Here is a 23,748-nt window from a genome sequence, read left to right as displayed (position 1 = left end):
GGTAATGAAAATATTAATAAAGTGAAAGTGAATTGATTTGCATTACAACATAATATGCTAACTTTTGTTCTCCATAAAATAGACTACTATATTATTAAAGACCAATTCCATACTATCATAAATATGCTTTTTAATTTTTAATGGATACTTTGTGGCCTTCTGCATATCCTTTAATTAAGAAAGTTATTTTAATGAAATTGGGGGAGTATTTAAACATATGAAAATATCATTACATCTCCTGCCTACTTCTCAGAGCCAGATAAAATCCCATACACAGAAATTTATTGAACACTTATTGTATGTGAAGGCACTATTTTAAGCTCTTATAATACAATTAATATACAAGCAAGCAGGAGTTCCTGCTTTCAGAAAGCTTATATTCAAATAAAGAAAGTGTGGATATAAAAGAGAGCTGGAAAAGGGCTAGGGGAGGGGCTGGGGTAGAGATTGCTTGAGGTGGTGGGGAGGCTTGTTTTATCAGAGAACCCCTGTGACCTGGGAGCTGCTTCCAGTGTTCCTGTTGGAGGGAAAGGCGTGCCCAGAGTGATGGCTGGATTGATAGGTGTGTGTTTTGGGCCATTTGAGCTGACCCTAAATTTGAATGGAAGGATGAAGGTGGTAGGAAATGCTTAGGGGGAACTGCAGATCTCTCTCATTTACCTTAAGCTTCCCATAAAAACCAAGTTTGGTCTTTTCAATATTAACTTCTCACTTGTGTGTATAGCAAGGAAATGTAAATACCAAAGTAGAATTGAAAATAAAATATCCCAGATAAAGGGATGAATGGTTAGTGTGAGCAGGCTGCAATAGATATCCTTTTATTGGTGAATCTGTTCTTCAATGAGGTGGTTCAGTGGATTGAGTCAAGCCTAGAGATGTGAGGTCCTGGATTCATAGCTGATCTCAGACATTTCCTAGCAGTGTGACCCTGGTCAAGTCTTTTAACCTCCATTGCCTAGTCCTTACCCCATTTCTGCCTTGGAACCAATGCATAGTATCGGTTCTAAAACAAAAATTTTAGAGTTAAAAAAAAAGTAAGCCCTTTGAGGATAGAAGAAACGGCACATATTTGGAAATAATTTGACTCTGTGGGGGAAAAAAAAAACCCAATCTCATTCTTGGGACTTCAGATTTTTCAGACAATCAGCCACCTGTTAGTTGTGAAGGCATCATTCCCCCTGACTGTCCCAAGTGAAAGTGTTTACTCCTTCCTTTTGGAAGTTCTAGCCTGCAGTAGTTTCAGTCCTTTGCCCTTAATCTTTATCTTTCTTGAATTAATTACTTGAGCATTTGTTATGAATGAATAATATCCCATAGATTTAGAGCTGGAAAGGATCTTATGGGTCATCAAACCCAGACACCTCAGTGAGGAAAATTGAGGTCCAGAGCAATGAAAAGACTTGTTCAAGGCCACATAAAAAATAACAGAACTGGGATTTGAATGCCTTTGCAAATCTCTTGAGAGTTTGGCAGTATCTTATCTTCCTATCCCCCAAGTGCCTAGCTCAATACCTTTCACAAATTAGGTAGTAACAAAAATTCCTTGAGTAACTAATAGGCAAAAACTGAAGGAGATACAAAAATAATTAGGTAAGATTAGTTTCTGCATCCCTGAAGCTTATTTTCTGTTGGGAAGTAGGCATAGAAGACAATAACAGATAATCATAATGTTCTACATTAGTGATGTCAAATTCCAGTAGAAAGCTATCCCTGTGGACTTCTTATTGACTTAGAAAACCACAAATTAACATTATGTTGTATTGTATTTTTATTCATTTTGTTAAACATTTCCTGATAACCTTTTAAACTAGTTTGGGCCACACTTGGGAGATTTTTTTACAGGCAGAATTTGATACCTCTGTGTTCTACACTTCATGGTAATAACAAAAGGAAAGTCTGAAAGGTCAAGTTTTTATTAGCAAGAGAGGTGGGAAAGAGCAGATATCATTGAAGACTATGGATGAGGAAGCATTTGAATTTGGGCAGTTCGGTGCTGAAATGGATAGAATACTAAGCCTGAAGTCAGAAAGACCCAACATCTAAGTTCAAACCTAGTCTCTGACACTTTAACTATTTTGTGACCTTGGACAGGTCATTTAACCTCAGTTTCCTCATCTGTGAAATGAGCTGGAAAAGGAAATGGCAAACCACTATCTCTGCCAAGAAAGCCCCAAATGGGGTCACAAAGTCAGATACTATGCAAAAATGGCTGATTGAAAAAGGATTTGAGTATCACTTTAAACATGGAGAGGAATTCAGTATTTGAAGACAGGAATGGCAGGCTTTTGGCATAAAGGGAGCCTGTGAACTGATGCCCTGAGAGAGAAGAGGACATGGAAATGGGAAGAGCTGGAGATATAAAAATTAGAATGTTGGGAGAAAGCAGAGTAGGCCAGTTTGCCTGTAGGATGCTGGAAATGAGGCAGCAGATTTCCTGAAGGCAGTAAGAAGACACTGAAAGGTTTATAAGCAGAATTAATCATTAAACATTTATCAAGAACCAATGATTTGCCAGACACTATACTAAACTCTGGAGATACAAAAAGAGTCAAAAGTCAGTACCTGCCTTCTAGGAACTTACAGTCTGAGGAAGAGTGACCAGATCTATGCATATGAAAGATTCTGACTGTATGTGAGGGTGAAAAAAAAGTGAAAATGAAAAAGTATAATAGTTCAGACAGAGACAGATGGTTTTATGGTGTGGCATGGATTTTGTAGTAAGGCACCCTAGAGTTTATAAAATCCAGTTCTGTGCCCCCCCCCCAACTACATTTTTAAAAGGAGGAAATTAAGTTTAGAGAGTTTAAGTGAATTATTCAAAATTATAAAGATAAGTGGCAGCACTAGAATTTGAATCCAGGGTCCTCTCTGACTCCAGAAAGTGAATTTCTACAGCACTAATGCTGCCTTCCTGGATGTAAGAGAAACTGGCAGAGTATAGAATCAAAAGGTCTTGGTAATTGGTGTTGGATGTACATAGAAGATGGAGAGAATAACCTAAGATAACTAAAGGTTATAAACTTGGGAGACTAGGAGAGTTATGGGTCTCTGTCAAAAATAGTAGAGGTAGGAGGAGGAGTTGATTTAGGGGAAAACAATGATGGGCTCAGTTTTGGATGAAGGGAGTTTGGTTTTTTAAAAATTGATTTGAATCTGTTTAGCAGTGAGACAAGTCTCATTCCTATCAGTTGGATTTGTTCCCTATAGATTTACTTGGAGGGGAGGAAGGAAATCAATGAGAAATATAAAGGAATGATGGAGGGAATTCTCTAGTGAGAAGCTGGTGCAGAAAATACACAAAGCACTTGGAAACCAAAGTAATTTAAGTCAATAAAATTTTAGTGTGAAATATTCAGGTAGTTGAGACAGAAGTATTTAGGGTATTGTTTTGTTGTTTCTTAAAAATTTGGCTTCTGTTGTGTGGCATAGATAACCTTGTGGTTTTCTTCTAAGATTTACAAATAAGTCTAAGACTTTAGGGGCATAGATTTAGAATTGGCAGGGATTTTGGAGATCTCACAGTCCAGACCTTTTATTTTATAGATGAAAAAACTAAAGCCTATAAAGGGGAAATCACTTACCCAAGGTCACAAAGAAAGAAGGTAACCTTAGAGGAGACAGTCCTCTTTAGCACAGGGATTTGGGGTTTAGCCTGTGAACAGATGTCAGGGGGTCTGTATACTTGGATAGGAAAAAATAACATCTTTTTTCTCCCTATTCATTTCTAATTGAAATTTAATGTTTCCTTCAATTATTTGAAAACATTTTTCTGATAAATAATTGTGCTTGTGAGCTTCTTGAGGTCTAGCAACTGTCTTTTGCCTTTTAAAAAATTTTCCAGCTCTTAGCACCATGCCTAATACATAAGTAGGTGCTTAATAAATGTTTATTGATGATTGATTGAGAAAGAGTTCATTGGTTTCACCAGACTGCCAAAGGATCCATGACCAACAAAAAAGTTCATATTTTCAGTTTCAGTTTTTTTTAATTAAGCATTTTAAAAAATTACTCTGTCTCTCCTACTATACCTCTTTCCCCACCTTCTGTTGAGATAAAAAACAAAAACCTCAAAATAAAGCCCTTACTACATAGACTTTTATAGCCTGGCAAAACAAATTTCCACACTAGCCACATACAAAAATGGTTGTCTCTGCATTTTAAATTCATCATTGCTCTTTCAGAGTTGTGGTTTATCATTATGTTAGTTGGAGTTCTAAAGTCTTTAAAAGTTGTTTTTCTATAGTTTTATCATTGTATAAATTATTCTCCTTGTTCTAAATTTAATTCATTCTGTATCAGTTCATAGAGATCTTCGAAATTTTGCTGCAATTTGTCCCTTTCATCATTTCTAAGGAAATGATACTATTCTATTACATTCTATCATTCACTTAGTCATTCCCTGATATGAGGACAACCCCTTAGTTTGCAATTTTTGGATACTATATAAAGTTCTGCAATAAATATTTGTGTACACAGAAATCCTTTTCTTTTTTCTCTGATATCTTTTGAGGGGAGTATAAGGCCTGTTGTCTTTCAGTCATTTCAGGTATGTTTGATTCTTTGTGATCCCTTTTAGGATTTTCTTGGCTAAGATACCAGAGTGGTTTGCTCATTTTATAGATGAAAAAAACTAAGGTGATTTGACCAGGGTCACCCTTGAGTTAGTTAAGTGTCGGATGATGAATTGGAACTCAGATCTTCCTGATTCTAGGCCCAATGTGCTCCATCCACTGTACCACCTACCAGCCTGGAATATAGGCCTGGTCACAGGGCATGCACACTTTGGTAACTTTCAGGACATTTTTTCCAAATAATTTCCTAGAATAGGTGGTCTAATGGTCAAATTCACAACTTCACAACAGTGCACCAATTAGTTAAGAGTCCTTTTATGCTTTCAGCTGAGGAGATAAGGAAAACCTTTTTGCTGTAGAGGGAGATGAATGGAAAGAAAGGAAGGAAGGAAGACTGGGAAGGAGGAAGGAAAGAGAAAGAAAGAAAGGTGAGAGAGAAAGAGAAAAAAGAAAGAGAAAGGGCAATAGCAAATCAGGGGGCTTTAGGAAAAAGGGGGTTAATGCAGAGGTCAAAGGGAAATAAGGAGTATATAGGTGAGGAATAGCAAAGTGGTCAATACGGCTGGATAATGAATGAGTTGGAGGGGTTATTCAGAGGAGGTGGTAGGTACTGGGGCTGAGTTTTTTTTTTTTTAATCCTTACCTTCTGTATTGATTCTAAGGCAGAAAAGAGGTAGGGACTAGGCAATGAGTGTTGAGGGACTTGCCCCAGGTTACATAGCTAGGAAGTGTCTGAGGCCAGTTCATTTCAACTAGAAAGAAATGACAAAGGAGGGGATAGAACCAGCCCTGGAGACAGGAGATCCTGAGTTCAAATGTGATCTCAGACCCTTGCCAGCTGTGTGACCCTAAGTAAGTCTCTTAACCCCAATTGCCTAGCCCTTACTGCTTTTCTACCTTGGAACTGATACTTAGTATTAAGTCTAAGACAGAAGGCGAAGATTGGAAGGAAGGAAAGAAGGGTGGGAAGGAGAAGAAAGAGAAAGAAAGATGAAAAAGAAAGAGAAAGGGCAATAGTAAATCAGGGGGGCTTTAGAGTGGGAGAAAGGGGGTTAATATGAAGGAAGTCTAGCTAAGATGATTGGACCCGGAATATGAAGGGCTTTGAGGGGAAGCAGTCCCCCCCACCTTGTTTCTGTTAGAAAAGCAGGAAATGGAGAGGGAGTACAAGGAGAATCTTCCAGGTAGGGAGGTAGATGTAGCAAGGAAACTCAAAATTTTAGTTCACTTTTAAAATATTCCAGGATTAATTCTTCCTCTATGACAAAAACTAGCTTAGTTGCATGTATATCTTTGGTATATCTTTTTCTCTTCAAGATCCTCTAATTCTCCTCTCTCGGCCTCAGTTTCTGCCTCTGTAAAATGAGAGTTGCTCTAAACCCTCTATTAAATCCACCCTCCCTTCTTCCCTGATTCTCCCTCTGTCTGCCTCTTGGCTAGGGAGACCATCCTTTGGCTCTGGTTCTTACTGAGCAAAGGAATGCAAATGCTGTCCCATCCCCCATCCTTTATAATAAGTGACATTTTGTTAAATCAGTTATCCGAGGCCTTATCTGTATTTCTGTCTATGCTGGTTTAGTCAAAATAGGAAAGCCAGTGAATATTAGATTTCTCCTCCCCAACCCCCCTCTACACATGAACATTTAATGCAAGATTTCTGATAGAGGAGGGGCAATGTGTCCTTGAAAAAAATAAATGCTATGTGCAAGAAAAAAAGAAAACAGAAGAAAGGTTGAAGGCTTTGACTTGTAGCAAACGCTGTTTTCAGCAGCTGTGATTTTCAACCTCCCTCCTCCTATTTGTTTTTGCTTTCTTTAATTTTTTTTTTAATTAAAAGGACTTGCTGGGTTGAATTGGGTGGGGTGGTGAATGGGGAGACTGTGGTGGGGAAAGCTTTGAAATCTCCGGTTTGGAGGAAATTGAATGCCAAAGAGATTTATGGAAAATATATCTATAATTGTGGTGTAATAAGATGATGGACACATGCAAAAATTGCAAAGGGGAAAATAATTTTTGTGTTTATGGAAAGTCTACATGTAGTCTTTCTACCAGATTAGGATATTTAGGGGAGTGAGCGAGGGTTCTTTGAGGGGATTTTCTCCATCCACTATCAGTCAGTTGATCAATAAATTAAAGCCTTTATTAAAGTGTCTCCCTTGTTCCTAGCACTGTGCTAACCAATGGAGATACAAAGATACAAATTAAATAGACCTTTGTCCTAGAGAACCTTAATTCTATAGGAGGATACAACATGTAGTATATACAAAACAAATAAAACAGACACAAAGTAACCTTGGAGAAAATACCTCCCCCTAGCTCCAGCTTTCTTAAACTAGTTATCCAGTCTTTTAGAAATAGCTTGTTGGAATTCAGGATTGTGTCCCACTTTGGATCTATATTATAGCCTCTTATTAATTTTCTTGGAAGTAAATTATAACAAATTTTGTTTTGACAACTTTTACAGAATTTTGACATTACTGAGAAACAGGAGGCCTTATTTTGTTAATATTTTGTAAAAACCTCACAAGGCTTTTATTTAATTCAATCTTATAAGCATTTTTTAAAACACCTACTGTATATAACTACTATGCTAAGTAGGCCCTGGAGATTGGGGAAAAGGCACAAAGGAGTCCCTTCACTCAAGGAGCTCACCCTCAACTTTACAATAGCTTTATACATATACACAGGAGAAATTTAGGAGAGATTTGATTGGGAGCATTAGGGCATCACAGAATTAGTGCTAGAAATTTCTGTTGTAAATTTCATATCAAGGGTCAGCTGGGTGGCTCAGTGAATAAAGAGCCAGGTCTACAGAAGGGAGGTCCTAGGATCAAATGTGGCCTCAAACACTTCCTAACAGTGTGACCCCAGGCAAGTCATTTAACACCCATTGCCTAGCCCTTATTGTTCTTCTGCCTCTGAACCAATGTTTGGTATTGATTTTAAGACAGAAGGCAAGGGTTAAAAATAAATAAATTGCAGTCTTTTAAATAAATGCATCTAGTATTATTAAAATTTAGGGTTCACAGATAAATATCTAGAGAGTTTTCTATGGTCAAGGTCGATAGGGTGGGTTCTTATAGAACAATATTTAAGAGAAATAAACAGTCCAGTTTTCTGTCCCCAGGAAAAATCAGAGCAGTAAACATTTATTAAGCATCTGCTATGTGCCAGGCACTGTGCTAAGTGCTGGAGATACAAAAAGAGGGAAAAGATAGTCCCTATCCTGAAGGAACTTAGCAGTCTAATGAGAGAAGCAACATACAAACAAATATGTACAAAGATGTTCAAGTGTAATTAACAATTTTTAAAAAATAAATTAAAATTTAAGGGTGCTGGTGGTTTAAAAATTGTTCATTTAAAATGTTTAGCGATTTTTTGTTTTTATATTCATTTCCCACTATGCCCATAACTCATTCCCTGTTCCATTCCCTGCTCAATTAGATCACCAAAAAGTTTTAAAACTTCTTATTTAAAAAAGAAGGAAAAGTTAAAACTAACCAACATATTTTAAAAGGAGGGTGTGACTTTTCATTTCTCTGGGACTAAGCTTGATCATTATAATTTTTCAGCATTCATTTTTAGTTTTTTTTTCTTGTTCTTTCTGTTTATATTGCTATAGACTTTGTATTGTTTTCCTGGTTCTGCTCACTGTTCTTTTGGTGGTTCCAATTAAGTCTTTTCTATACTTCTCCCTCTTTACCATATTCATAATTTCTTATAGCACAGAAATATTCTATTACAGTCATATACTTCAAATTGCTTAGCCATTCTCAGTCTATGGGCATCTCTTTTGTTTTTGGTTATTTGCCAGCTGTGTATTTTTTGCAAGGGGGGGGGAGAAGTTTGCTTCCAGACTTTGAGGGATTTGGCTGAAAACTTGTTCTCTGTAGAATATAACCTTTTTGAGAGCTGAGACTTTTCATTTTTGCCTTTGTATTGCTAGCAGTAGGTACTTTAATACATGTTTGTTTAATAGAGTGTACCTTTCATTTTTTCCTTATGATTCAAAGGAAAGAAAGGAAACAAACATTCATTAAGTGCCTACTATGGGCCACACAATGTGCTAAGCTCTTTACAAATATTATTTCATTTGATCTTGACAACTACCCCAAGAGCCTACCTACGTAGGTGCTATTATTATCACCATTTTACAGTTGACAAAACTGAGGTAAATTGAAGATAAGTGGCTCGTCCAGGTTCATACAGCTAGGAAGTGTCTGAGGGTGGATTTATTAAACTCAGGTCTTCTTGAGTCAAGGAAGTTCTGAGTCTGTTGACCTCTGCCATATAGTTGCCTGAGAAACTGGTTTCTCTCATTCTTTCAGTTTTAGTTCAATCCTATCCTGACTCCTCTCTGTCCTTATGTCTCTGTCCTATAAGTCATTGGTTCTTCATTTTTTATCATTTCTTTGTCCTCTTTTTTTTTTGTCGAACTGCCATTCCTCTTTTACTCTTACCCCTCTGGTTCTGATCAAAGCCAAAACCCTGACCATAAAACAATAGTCTCAGCTTTTTATCATACTTAGCTCAGTTTGGATCTTTACCTAAGTCTTGCATCTACTTCTGGGCTCCACTATATGTATAGTCATTATAGAATTAGATGATTTAGGTTGATAAATCATTTTGTTACTCTTCAGTTGTTTCCTACTCTTTGTGACTCCATTTGGGGTTTTCTTGTCAAAGACACTGACTGGATTGGTTGGCCATTTTCTTCCCCAGCTCATTTTATAGATGAGGAAACTGAGGCCAGTAGGGTTCAATGACTTGTGCAGTCAGTCACACAGCCAGGAAATGTCTGAGGCCGAATTTGAACTTGGGAAGATGAATCTTTCTGACTCAAACATGCATCAGCAATGTTCTCTAACAATACTGAAATGTTAATTGGGAAATAATTAACAAATAAAAATATAATAGAACTCAGCTAATGTGAATATGTGGTTTCTAAGTCGATAGAAAGCCTGCTTGTAAAATTTAGTGATCTATATTTCTTAAAGATTTACTCCAGTCTCATTTTACAGTTGAAGAAATTAATACCCAGAATGGTAAGTGACTTGGCCCAAGGGTCAACAGGTGGAAGTGTCAGAGTAGGGATTTGAATCTTGATCTGACTGCTTAGTCCTTCTTCTTAGAAAGAAGCCAAGATCATTGACATTTTGGAAAATTAAGTTTATGCTTAGATGAACTGTAATTGTTTGCCTTAGAAGAAAGAAAATAGGGAGGAGAGTGAGAACCCTCAAATGAGGTGGTATTAAATGTAGTGGAAGGAACAGAGGATGACTTGAGCCATCAGGAAACCTGGAAAGCTCTGCCTATAGCCAGTGGTGCTGCTAATTGCCAGGGAGTAACTAAGTGGGCCAGTGGATTGAATGCTGGTCCTGGAGTTCTGAGTTCAAATGTGGCCTCAAATACTTTCTAGCTGTGTGACCCTGGGCAAATCACTTAATCTCTGATTGCCTGGCAAAAATAATCCATTGGATCTACTGGAAAAGGAAATGTTAAATCACTCAAGTAACCTTGCCAAGAAAACCCCATGGATAGCTGTGGTCCATGGGGTCACAAAGAGTCAGACATGATCAAATAACAAAGCTGCTGATTCACTTAGGCCCTGAACATCAATGAAAAAAAAAGTCTTTTAAAGTATATTTAGATGAATTGGATTATTTATTTATTTGTTTGTTTATTTATTGTTTATTTAATGTATAAGGTAATTATTTACCTTAGAAGAAAGAAAATAGGAAGAAGAATGAGAACCCTGAAATGAGGTGGTATTAAAGTGTGATTCATAATAGCCATCCCTACCTGCTTCCTAAGGTTCTTGTCAAGATCAGGAAGCTTTGTAAACTTCAGGCTTTATCAAAGACAGTTATTGTTTTAATAACAAGATTTGGTGTCTTGAGTACAAAACATGGAAACAACAGTTTTTAAAGAATTGAAAATGATTATTACACAGAATAATGGAAAGGTGTATGTTGAGTGTGAAGAGGCAGTAACACATTGTGAACGAGGAAATCAGAAGAACAGGAGTAAAATATATTAGCAAGCAAATATATGATAGAAAAAGATCTATAATAGAAAGAAAGGTAGAAAAAATATGTGATAGAAAAAGATATATAATAGAAAGATAGAAAAAAATCTATGATAGAAAAAATCTATGATACCAGATGGGCTGGTAGAGGGAAGGAAAGAGTGACAAATGGATAGCTCCATGTTCCAGTTGGGGTATCCTTAGGATGCCTGTCTGTAAAAGGATCAGGGAAAATTCTGGTTAGGGAACTTGACAGAGGCTAGAAGTTAGTAAGGAGTCAGTGCAGGTGTAGTTAGGTTGTGAAATCACATTGGAGGCCACTCCTGAATCACTGAGATCACAGATGCATTAGAACATTGGAATATTGAATAAAAAAGATACCATATATAGAAGGGGAAAGAAGTTGATGAAGTGGTCAAAGCTGGACCTGGAGTCAGGAAGAGTCAACTTAATGAGTTCAAATCTGAACTCTGACTAGCTGTGTGACTGTTTGCCTTAATTTCCTCATCTGTAAAATAAGCTACAGAAGGCAATGGCAAACCACTACAGTATCTTTGCTAACATAACCCCAAATGGGGTCATGAAGAGTTGGATTTGACTGAAATGACTGGACAACAGCAATGCTGTATTTAAGGCAGACCTTGTTTTAGGTCCTGGGGATATAGATGCAAAGACAACAACAGCAAAAAGTTGAAAGGATTTCTGACTTAAAAAGAATTTTCATTGTTCCATTAAAAAGGCTGGAGATGCCTTGAGATTGTAACTGGCACATGAACCTGGCCTGAATTCTTCGAAGTCCCATTGTGTAAAGATCAAACATATGATCATAATTTTATTAAGCAAGAGACCTTTAGCTGGCTTAGCTTTTTGCCCATACTTATCAACAGAAGGCTATACAAATAGAAGTTCTTCTGCTCAGACCTAAAGAGGAATGTGGAGGGGAGCTATGTATCCCCAGCTGGGGCTAGGGGAGAGGTTTGACTTTCCCCAGTAGAGAGAATAGGACATATGAGAGATCTGGTCTTTTTTCAGCACACATGGGATGTTCTTCATTCATATGAAAGTCGCGTTAATTGGCTCCAGAATGACAGTGTCTGTGCCCCATTTCCCAGGGGCTTATTCCCTGCAAATCTTTTCTGTCAGTGGGCAATCTCACGGCTTATTTTCTGAGGCATGTAAATATTGCATTGGGATTCTGGGAGTGGGGGAGCTGGGGATTGGGAATAATCAGACTAGAGGTTATTAACTACTGGCTATTTCATAATATAATGTCCCCATTTTTGATGATCTAGAAGTAAACTTCACTTTTTTATTATGAGCACATGATTTCAGTTGTTTGAATCTTTACCTTCCTTCAAGGGTTTCCCTCAAGTACCAGCCTTGATAGAAAGCATATCCTGATCCTCCCCAGTTATTATTTCTTTTGTTGTTCTGCCCTTTCAGTCATGTCTGACTCTTCATGACCTCATTTGAGGTTTTCATGGCAGAGATACTGGAGTTGTTTGTCATTTCTGTCTCTAGTTCATTTTATAGTTGAGAAAACGGAGGCCAGTAGGGTGAAGTGACTTGCCCAGGATAACACAGCTAGTAGGTGTTTGAGGCCAGATTTGAACTCAGGAAGAGGAATCTTTTTTATTTGTAAGACCTGCACTCTGTCCACTGTACTACCTAACTGTCCTCTTACCTCTACTTTGCATATATTTGGTATATTCTTATCCAGGTGGACATTTTCTTTCTCTTTCATAGAGTGGTCTTTTCTTGAGGGGAAAGATTTTCTCTTTTTGCAGTACATTTCCTTTATTTAGTATAGTAACTGGCACATAGTAGATGCTTAATAAATGCTGATTAAAATTTTAATGCCTCTTCTAGAACTAGCTTACAAACCCCCTCCCCCCAAAACCCTTACCTTTAGTCTTAGAATCAATGCTGTGTATCAGTTCCAAGGAAGAAGAGTGATAAGTACTAGGCAATGGGGGTAAAGTGAGTTGCCCAGGGTCACATAGCTGGGAAGTAGCTGAGGGCAGATTTGAACCCAGGACCTCCCATCTCTATGCCTGGCTCTCAATCCACTGAGCCTCTTAGCTGCCTCTCTCCCAACTGACTTTTTAATGCCCCTTATAGCTTCTAATCTGGTCAGATATTGAAGATCCATCTATTTCTGATTCCCCTTGAGTTTTATCATTCCTGGGGGGGGGTAGCAAAGAGGGGAGAAGGTCTTGCCACAGGTTGCTGTTGGGGGGCAGGACCCTGACTGTAGTGGCAGCCAGTTTCTGGAGTGACTAATTTCTTTTTAGGTCAAGAGCTACCTATGTTGAGGACTTCTTGTTTTTACTGTAAGCCAAAGAATGGGGAGCCTCCTATTCTGTTCTTGAGTTCATTGGATAATAATGGTCTGGTCATTTGTTGTTGCTGCAGATCAGGTAGTATTCTAATAACACTCAATTATTTATTATATTTATTTTCAATTATTCCTCTTCCCTCAGTCCTATGGAAAGTGAGTCTTTGATGGCTTATGGCTCTACAGTTCCTTTTCTCTGAGATTGTCTTCCATTTACCCTGGTTATATCTTGTAGGCTCATAGTTATTTGAATGTCTTCCCTGTTAAACTCTGAGCCCCTTGAGGGGAAGGGATCTTGGTTTTGCCCCTCAGTTAGCACAGTACCTGGCACATATTAGGTGATTAGTAATATTTGATTGTTGATTTACTAATTAATTTATGGATTAAGAGAATTTGAAGGACTGGTCAGTACTTGATCAACTCATTAGAATTGCATTGTGGGGTGAGAGGGGAAAGGAACAAGTCCTGGAAGCCGAGGGTGAAACGGAAGGCTGAGAGGGACCATAGAGATGGAAACACAGAATCTCAGAGTTGAAAGGAGCCACAGAAGTCATCTAGTCCAGTCTGTACCTGAACAAAAATTTCTACTACAAGCAGCATCTTTTAAGGACCCTACCACAAGCAACACTCCTGAAAGACCCATCTTTTTACAGATAAGAAAACTTAGAAAGATTGTGTGAGATGATGACTTTACTGATGACATATTTATGTCAGAATCTAGGAACTTCTGATTGTCTCTGTAATGTTCTGTTTTCCTTTGACTCTCTGGTTCCATCTTCTCCCTTCCTGGACTCCCTTCTCTTCCTCCTGCTTGTTTTTTCTTATCTTCTTTTCTTTTTATCTTCTCCTCTCTCCCCATCTGCATTTTCTTTCCTCCCTGATACTGGTCACAATATGAATGAATAAATGACACAGTATTTAATAAGCTTTTATTTTGGGGCAGACACTGTGCTAAGCACTGGGGATACTAAGGTAAGGAAGTATGACTATCTCTACCTTCAAGGAGCTTACATTTTAAGGGGAAAGAAAGGGAAACTATAATAGGGGAAATCTATGTGCCTGGGGCTACATGGTTTGAAAACCATAGGAAAGGAATAAGGTATGCTCAATTATCAGAACCCTAAATAGTTCCTGGGGCAGAGTCCAAGTTCCTTGTGGAAGAGGGAAGATGAGGATGACTGGAATGCAGGAAACATGGTTTGGAAATTGAATATGAGATTGAAGTACTATATACTGTATTTTAAAATATTTGTTAAATTTACAACTGAAGTTCTAGGTTTCTTTTTTTTTTATCTCAAAAACCAGATGAATTTAACCTTTCATGCCATGAAAGAAAAAATTTAAGTTGATTTTCACTTGTGTGGCCTTTAATTAACTTCTTTTTTGAGTCAGTGACTCTTGATAAAAAGAATGTTCCCCATCCCCGCTGTTTGGGTTGGATTAAATAAGAACTAATCCTTAGAACACAGTGTTAGGCCTGGAGTTGGGAAGACTCAGCTTCCTGAGTTCAAATCTGACTTCAGTCACTAGTTGTGTGACCCTGGGCAAGTTATTTAGTCCATTATAGACTCAGTTTCCTCATCTGTAAAATGAGTTGGAGAAGGAAATAGCAAACCACTCCGGTGACTTTGCCAAGAAAATCCCAAATGGGGTCGTGAAGAGTTGGACCCAATTGAAAAATGACTGAACAACAGTAATACTGATTCTTGAATGAAATAAACTTGGAGTATTCTAACTTTGTACATATTATTTATGTCTTGATGTTGCCATTTATTGATCTAGTAATATTTACTTGAAGAGTTAGATTTTGAGCTGTATTGTTTGAGTCTGAGTGACCAATATAGAGACGCTACCAGGGAGGATAAAAGGCAGAAACGTTAAACCTTTTAGAGAATCTATAACTATAGTTAGAAAAGATTACTTTTTAAGTCTGAGCTGTTTTGGGCTCTTGACATTTTTTCTCCGTGTAAGTTAAAAATGTTTATTTTACTCCTTTCCTAAGATAGGGAGTCGGGTTATCAACAGGAAAAGAATATTCCATTGAAGGCAGGTACTCATTTGACTTTGAAACTTGACAGACATTGGGTCCGGACAGGGTAAAAACAGAAGACTCTTGGTAGGGGCAGCTTGGTGACTTGGTGGATAGAGCACAGATCTAGAGTCAGAAGAGTCCTAGCTTCAAATCTGTGTAAAAGGGCCTCTTTCAGGCCATGAAAGCCTCCAGCTTTTTTTGATGCCAGAGTATAGTTCTACTAGGGCATGGACAGACTGACCCCTCATAGGGTACCCATCCCAGACTCCTTGTCTTTACATAAATCAAAACAAAAGGAAACCTAGAGTCGGTAGATGGGCAGAGAAGGTACCCAGGTGATGGGTGGGAGTTGGGAAGCATATGACAGCAAGTTCTTTCTGGACTTTGAGATGAGATAGGTACAGTAGTGAAATCAGGGTGCTGTAATTGGTGGTGGTTCAGCACGGTGAGGGATGAAGGTGAGGAGGAGGAGGGGGAAGGGAACAGCAAGCATTTATTATTTGCCCAGCACAAGGGGCTTTAAAAAATATCGTCTCATTACATTGTACACAATAACAGCAATATTAGACAATGATTATCCATGAAAACTTGGCTATTCTCCAGCAATGCATTGATCTGGGACAATTCTGAAAGACTCATGATGGGGAATGCTTTCTCCCTCCAAGGAAAGAACTGCTTCCCATATATATATATATTTTATTTTAATTTAGGGTTTTGATTATGAATGACTTTCCTCTTACAACAGTGACCAGTATGGAAGTATATTTTGCATGACAATAAAAATAAAAAAAGAAAAAATATTATCCCATTTGATCATCACAGCAAACTCTGGGAGATAGGTGCTATTATTATCCCTATTTTATAGTTCAGGAAAGTGAAGCAGACAGAAGTTAAGTGACTTGCCCAGGGTCACCCAACCTGTAAAGACCTGAGAAAGTCCTTCTCAGGTCCACTGCTTTATCCCCATACCACCTAGTTGCAGTTAATATTATTGGAGGGTTGGAGAAGCATGACCCCAAAATTCTGGTTCCCTGAGGCAAAGTCTCAGCCATTCCCTACTAGTTATATCTCTACTCTTTGAATCCAGCCCTAGAAGGTTAGAGCTGAATAGGACTTAAAAATTAAAAAAATTTTTTTTTTTTCTGAATAGGACTTTTGAGATCACCAAGTTCTTTGAAGAGTCCTCCCTTTCTCTGCTGTAGTCTCCTAGGTTTCCTCTTGGTTTTTATTTAGGGAGTTACCTAGAAAAGATATGAAATCAGATAGAAGTAAAAATTACTTTTTTGGACATACTTAAAGTATTTTAAATAGTATTTTTAGGCTCTTTCCTTCTGTCTTAAAATTGACACAAGAACTGGTTTCAAGGCAGAAGAACAATAAGAGCTAGGCAATGGGAGTTAAGTGACTTGGACAGGGTCACACTGTTAGGAAGTGTCTGAGGCCACATTTAAACCCAAGACTTCCTGTTTCCAGGCCGGTTTCTTTATCCACTGAGCTGCCTAGCTGCTCTCCTAAAGTACTATAAGGGAATTATAATAGATCTCTGTCTCTCTCTGTGTATATATATATATTATATATATATATATGTATATATATATAGTATATATATATATATAATCTTCCTCTTTCTTTCTTTCTTTCTTTCTTTCTTTCTTTCTTTCTTTCTTTCTTTCTTTCTTTCTTTCTCTCTTTCTTTCTCTCTTTCTTTCTTTCTTTCTTTCTCTCTTTCTCTCTCTCTTTCTTTCTTTCTTTCTTTCTTTCTTTCTTTCTTTCTTTCTTTCTTTCTTTCTTTCTTTCTTTCTTTCTTTCTCTCTCTCTCTCTCTCTCTCTCTCTCTCTCTCTCTCTCTCTCTCTCTCTCTCTTTCTTTCTTTCTTTCTTTCTTTCTTTCTTTCTTTCTTTCTTTCTTTCTTTCTTTCTTTCTTTCTTTCTTTCTTTCTTTCTTTCTTTCTTTCTTTCTTTCTTTCTTTCTTTCTTTCTTTCTTTCTTTCTTTCTTTCTTTCTTTCTTTCTTTCTTTCTTTCTTTCTCCCCTTTCTGTAAATTCTCTGAGGCAGTCTCTGCGAATGCCTCAAGGAAAGAGAGAGAAAGAAAGGATAGTAGATTGGATGGGGGGGGGGGGGGGCGCCTGACTGAGCCAGCTAAGAGATGGTAGAAATGAGTCAGAAACCAGGCCTTATTGATTACAATGGAGCCACAGCAGAACTCCGGACTCTGGACCTCTCAAAGGCAGGAACCATCCAGTAGTCCCAATTTTACCACCACTCAGGTCGGAGACATGATAGAGAATTTAGCTGAGAGAATTAGCCTAGATTCCTCAGATTATTTGCCAAGCCCAAACCTTAGGGCTGAGAGACTAGGGTGCACATAATTGGATGAATTAGAAAGAGCTAGGTATTAGCATTGGAAAAGAAAGGTGCCTGGCCCAAGGCCTGGTCCCAGGTGAAAGAGATAGAGAAGGAAAGGAATTAAAGATGGAGCTTGGTGAGAGGTGAGGTCCTAGAGAGGGAGGTGACTGCTGTGGCTGCTTTTAAAGTCTTTGACATGCAAATGTATCCAATACTTATTGATGAATTACATAGTGTATTGCCATTGGGTAATTGTAAATTACGACAAGGTATAGGTGTGGTTTATCTTAGCCAGGTGAACACAAAGAAACCTGTTTTCCCACCTAACTTGGGGGAAGCTGGGATCAAGGGTTAGAGGCTTTACTAGCCAAGACTGAGCATGCTCTCTTCTAAGCCACTCTGTACATTCTAACTGTTTCCCTTGTCCATAGCTAGGTGTAGACTGCTACATTCTCCCAGTCATTCTTATCAGTCCTATCACTTATTAAGTCCCTACTATATGCAAGGCACTGAGGATTCCATAAAGTACAGTCTTCCTCAAGGAGCTTAAATTCAGTAGAGCAGGAATTCTGAACCTTTTGTGTGTCAAGGACCCTTCTGTGGTCCTGGTGAACCTTATGAAGTCCTCAGAAAAAATGTTTTTAAATACATAAAAGATACTGGATTACAAAAGAAAACCAAGTATCTTGAAATAGTTGATCAGAATATTGACACCAAACGAACGAACAAAACAAAAAAGGCAGAGGTGAGGGAGAATGCAGTCTGTGCAAAGTCATGGGCTTAGAGATGGAACCAATTTGTGAAGGACTTTAAATGCCAAATAGAGGAGTTTATATTTGATTCCAGGGGTAATAGGGAACCACTGAAGTTTACTGAACAAAGAAGTCTGGGAATCTCTTGACATCATGTGAGCACCAGTATAGTCCATGGGCTGTTATCCTCTAATTAATGATTTGCCCATCTTTTTTTTTTCTGATGTTCTTTTTGCCGCTTCTTCTGGGGGTTTACTCATTGTTTGTATGAATCGACTTGAGTTTTTCTAGTTGGAGAATAGTGCAATGGTTTTTTAAACCTTCAGAGTCAGTTGGTTGTGATTTTTTAAAAAATAAATTACCCTTGAAAGGGAGAAATGAATTCCTTTTGAGGTGTTTTCACTCTAGACAGAAAGCAAACAAAAGAGAATCTTGTACTAATTGGGCTTTTTTGGGGGGGGTGTTAGAAGGGGAAGCCTGGGGTTGTGACTCAGATCCAGAATCAACATGTATCTAGCCTGGGGAAGTGGGGTGGAGAGAGAGAGATCCTGTAACAACTTCCTTCTTAATTTTGTATCTAAGGATCTATATGTTGAACTTCTCTGTAAATGAGGCTAAATTGGGAGTGGGATGGGGAGGGCTGGTTAAGCTGGCCTTTTGTACCTGGTTTTAGGGCTTGTGGGTGGATAACAGTGAGAAGGAGGAAGAAAAAGAGGAAGAGGAAAGCAAGTATATGGTTCTAGAGCTTCCCAACCTTCTGTTCCAATTTTTTTTCTGTAAAATGGATATGAGGATGAGCATTCCCTCCTTATAGAGTTATTGTAAAGAAAGAACTTTTGTGAACTTAAAATGCTTTGTAAATGTAGGTTACTGTTATTCTGTAAATGAAACACTTCATTTTCAGGGTTTCCAGTGGTACTGAGTAGTGGTTGAGATGGAAAGCGCTGTTTTCACCTTCTTGCTGCTTCTTGTATCTAGAATAGACTTCCTCCTTATCTCCTATGACTGACTCTTCCTATGTTGAAATTCCTCCTATCTTTCCAGACTTAATGCAGGCTTCACCTCCTCCCTGAGAGTCATCTCTGGTTCCAACTGAAAGTAATTTTTTTTTCTCCTCGGTTTTCTCTGAGTACTCTGCCTTGATCTCTTTTTAACTGCCTTGTATAATGGTTATTTGTGTCAATGTTTAGTGATTATTTTTTCTTGTTAGTCAAATGTCAGCTCCTTAAAATCAGGATTAAAAAAAAACAAACCTTACTTTCTATCTTAGTATCAGTTCTGAGACTAACAGTAAGGGCTAAATAACTTGCCCAGGATCACACAGCTTGGAAGTGTCTGAGGACAGATTTGAACCCAGGCCTTCCTGACTATAAATCTGGTGCTTCTAACCCTTGTGCTATTCTAGCTGCCTCTAAGAAGCTTACATTCTAATGGGAAAGCTGAAAAAGGAGGAGGAAGATAAATGATAGAGAAATACATAAGAATACAGCCTTGTAGGAAATGAAGAGAGGCCTGGGCACTCTTTAAATGGAGGTTCTAAGAAAAGCTAGTCGGTCAGTGGAAGGGACCCCAAAAAGCAGAGGGAACTTCCAAGGTATGATTTTTCAAGCTGAAGTTCCTGGGAAATAGTTGATATACAGAGTATTGTAGCCTGGTGGGAAACGAAGTGGCAAATTTGTTGTCATTGTTCAGTTGTTTCAGTTGTGTCCAATTCTTTATGATCCCGCTTTGGGTTTTCTTGGCAGTGATATTGGAGTGGTTTGCCATATACATATATACTTTTCCGGCTTATTTTACAGTGGAGAAACTTGAGGCACACAGGGCTAATCCATTTGCCCAGGGTCACACAACTAGTGAGGCCTGAAGCCAGATTTGAACTCAGGAAGTCTTCCTGACTCCAGGTCTGATATGAATTGCACCACCTGGCTGTCCCTTCATTTTGCAAATGAGGAAACCAAGGTCTTGAAGAAGTGACTTTGCTCAAGGTCTTATAGGGAGTGAATAGCAGAACCATGATTTATATGTACGATTCGAACATGAGTCATATGATTCCAAATCTAGTACTTTTTCTCTGTACTGTGGTGATTTTCTGATCTTTAGTGTTGGATCAGAGAGCACAATGAAAGACTTGATTCTAATTCCTAGAGATGCCCTGATTATAATTTTAGCCTTAGGTACTTGCCTAAAGTTATTCATTGTTCCTGCAAAAATATGATATTTGGGACTGTTCAGTGGGAACAGTGTTGTAAATGTAACAAATCTGGGCTTCATTTGTGGTGGGTTTAGTTATAACATATCAATAATGTTAGTGGTATAATTCCATGTTGTAAAGGTCAGAGTGCTGGCATTGGAATCTGATATTTATGGATTCACATCTATGCTTTGCCCCTTAATAACTCTATTTAAATTGGAGAGTATCCAAATAAGTAAACAAGAATGGATGAAGGTTCTTGAGATCATGCCATATGAAGAACAGTTCAAAGGACAGATCATAAATAATTAGTGAATTACAAATTAAAGCAATTCTTTGGTTCCATCTTGCTCCTATCAGATTGGAAAGGCAAAAAAAGAAGTCACAGTTGTTGTTGGGACTATCAGAAGATAGCCACATTTATGCAGTTGGTGGAACTGTGAATTAATGGATGCATCCTTTCTGGAAAGCAAACGATGCTTCAAAAGCAAATGGCATACCCTTTAACCTAACTAACCCTACTGCTACCAAGCCTATGCCTCAAAGATAGGGGAAAAAAGAGGAAGAGAGACAATATTTATAGCAATTCTTTATTTGTAGTGGCAAAGTCCTAGAAACTAAAGGGATGCCCATGAATTGGAGAATGGTTGAACAATCATGGCATGAACAGGATGGAACATTATTGTGCTCTAAGAAATGGAAATGTAAGAAATTATCTGAAAGAAACCTGAGAAGACTTGTGTGAATTCCTACAGTGTGAAGTGAGTAGATCTAGGAGAACAAGTATACAATAACATAGTAAAAACAGCTAAGAACTTGGATGAATGCAATAACTAGCTGTGTCGGATGATGATAGATTTTTGAATATGGCCAATCTGGGGATTTGTTTTGTCTGAGTATTCATATTTCTAATATTTTTGGAGCATAATTTGAAGCATAGTTTATAAGGACTTTGTTTTTCCTTTTTTTTTTCAGTGTGGGTTGGGAGGGGAGAAGAGATCAAATGTTTATTAATTGGAGATAAGATAAGAGTCTAAGAAAAAGTAGTTAAAAGAACTGGAGGTGTTCTGTGGAGAGAAGAGGATACTTAGAACAGGTGAGGACACTTAGAACAGGTAAGATAGCTTTCTTGAAATATTTGAAGGACTGTCATGAGTAAGATGGATGAGATTTGTTTTACTTGGTTCCAAAGGACAGAACTGGTCACCAAGGTGAAAGTTGTAGGTAGGAGGATTTAAGTTTGCAAAGAAAAATTTCTGTCAGAGCTATTCAAAAGTGAAAAGGATTATTTTGGGGTAGGTCTTCAAGAAAAGGGTTAGTAAGCATTTATTGATGATGTTATTTAGGCACAGGTTGGATTAGCTTATAAGTTGAGGTTTTCTAAAACTTGGTAACTCTCAGGCCAATCACTTCTCTCCTTAGTTTCCCCATATATAAAATAAGTGAATTGGGCTAGATGGCCTCTATGATCCAGTACAGTTCCAAGTGAATAATTCTGTGATTTATTTGGCATTAAAAGGCACAACTGAGTATCTCTGTACTATAGTTTCAACCCCTTTCCTTACCAATCTCTATATCAGATCTGCCAACAAGTAGCAAAACCAACTGATTTGAGTTTCGCCTCCTTTCATTTCCTTTACTCATCTTCTCGTAGAGGTTGCCATGATCTGTAAAAATCAACCAATAAATAACCCTGAAGGCGGGTAGTATTAAAATACCTTTTTTTAAAATTATAATGCATTTAAACATTAAAAATATGGAGCCTAAATTATGTTCTTACTCACTGTCCTGGCTTTGAAGTAACCCAGGAAATAAAATACAGGAAATGAGCTATCTTTACAACCAACTTGAGTATGGGCAGGTAGCCCAGAAGATTAGAGCTTTGAAGCTAGAATGAGGCCAGAGTAAAAGATTTGATCCCCATATGTGGATAACTTTGACATTTTGACAGCTATTTTCATACAGAAGAAAGCAGTTGTTCTACAGTCATGGACTTAATCACGTAGCTAAGTATGCATGCAGCTGATTGTAAAATAAAGTGGGTAGGCTTGTGTGAATATAACCACTTTTTGAAAAATGGCTCAATACTCACATCTGTTTCTTTGTTTTTTTTTAAAAAGTTACTGTCTTTTTACATTGCCATAACAAATATTCCTGTACCCTTTCCCTCCTTTTTTTTAAAGATTAAAAAAAAAAAACCAGAAACCTAATCCAGTATATTGAAAAAAGTCTGAAAATATATGTAATGTACCCTTGTGGACTTCTCACTTCTCTAACTGGGTGGAGTGGGAGGAGTGTTGTCTCATATTTCTTATTTTGAGCCATGTTTGTTCTTTTTAATTTTGTAGCATTCACTTTTAATTTTTATAGTGACTTTTTCCATTTATATTGTTGCAGTTATTGTATATGATATTTTTTTTTTGGCTCTCTTCACTTTGCATCAGTTGATATAGAACTTTCTGCGTTTGTACTAATCATCATTAGTCATTTCTTACAGCACAGTAATACTCCATAGCATTCATGAACCACAGTTTGTTTAACCATTTATCAGTTGATGGGCTTATTTCAATTCCTTACTATCACAAAAAGTGCTATTATAAATATTTTGGAATATATGTACTTCCTTCTTATTATTGTCATCTTTGGGCTATAAGCCAGGTAATAGAATCTCTGGATCAAAGAAAGGGGGCATTTTAAATCACTTTATTTGCTTATTCAGCACTCTGACAGTGATTTGGTGTGCCTATCTTCCCACAACCCTTCCAACATTGATTATTTCCATCTTTTGTTATCTTTGCTAGTTTTCAGGGTACAAAATGAAACCTTAGGATTGTTTTGATTTGTAGTTTCTCTTGTTAGCTAGGCTCTCATTTTTTTTAACCCTTACATTCCAGCTTAGAATAAATTAAATAGTGTATATTGATTTTAAGGCAGAAGAGTGATAAGGGCTAGGTAATGTAGGTTCAGTGACTTGCCCAGGGTCACATTGCTAGGAAGTATCTGAAGACCATATTTGAACACAGGACTTCCCATCTGTAAACCTAGCTCTGAAACCACTGAGCTACCTAGGCTGCCCCTGTATTAGGAGTTTTATTGATATTTATTTTTATGAGAAGAATATTATGCTCTTGTAGGAGTAGCCTGGTCTCATTCTATACATTTTAAGTATTTAATAAATAGCCTTTATTTTTTTAACCCTTATCTTCTGTCTTAGAATTTTGAAGAATCAAAACCCATATAGACTTAAGGCTGAGGTTGGTGGGAATTAGAGAAGGTGACCGCTTCCAGCTTGAAGCATCACGAGTGCCCTTGCTGGTTTGAGGCATGTGCCCACTCCTGGGTTGTATTACTGTGAGTATTGCAGCATCCTCATCCAATCTTCTTCAATCCAGGTAATCATCTCACTAAAATCTGAGCATGGCTTTCTCTGACCACATTTGTGTTCTTTACTTTCCTCAGCCAAAGTTCAGTGATAGTTGCCCAGAGCTTCCA

General features: G+C 37.8%; 1 protein-coding gene across 11 annotated transcripts in view; it reads left to right on the top strand.

The window, feature by feature from the left end:
* TRERF1 (transcriptional regulating factor 1) overlaps positions 1-23,748 on the top strand; it is a 319,667-nt gene that overhangs the window by 53,316 nt on the left and 242,603 nt on the right. Inside the window, exons 1-2 of one of the 11 annotated variants that reach the window (XM_016431070.2) lie at positions 13,626-13,909; positions 23,471-23,648. The exons of 8 other annotated variants lie outside the window; for them this stretch is intronic. The gene's annotated coding sequence lies outside the window, so the exon portion shown is untranslated. 2 more of the 11 variants (XM_056818243.1, XM_056818242.1) reach the window with 2 other exon arrangements.

Source organism: Monodelphis domestica, chromosome 2, assembly GCF_027887165.1.
Source record: "Monodelphis domestica isolate mMonDom1 chromosome 2, mMonDom1.pri, whole genome shotgun sequence".
Taxonomy (NCBI): Eukaryota; Metazoa; Chordata; class Mammalia; order Didelphimorphia; family Didelphidae; genus Monodelphis; species Monodelphis domestica.
The sequence above is the reverse complement of the archived record's forward strand: the minus strand, read 5'-3'. Positions and strand labels throughout refer to the sequence as shown.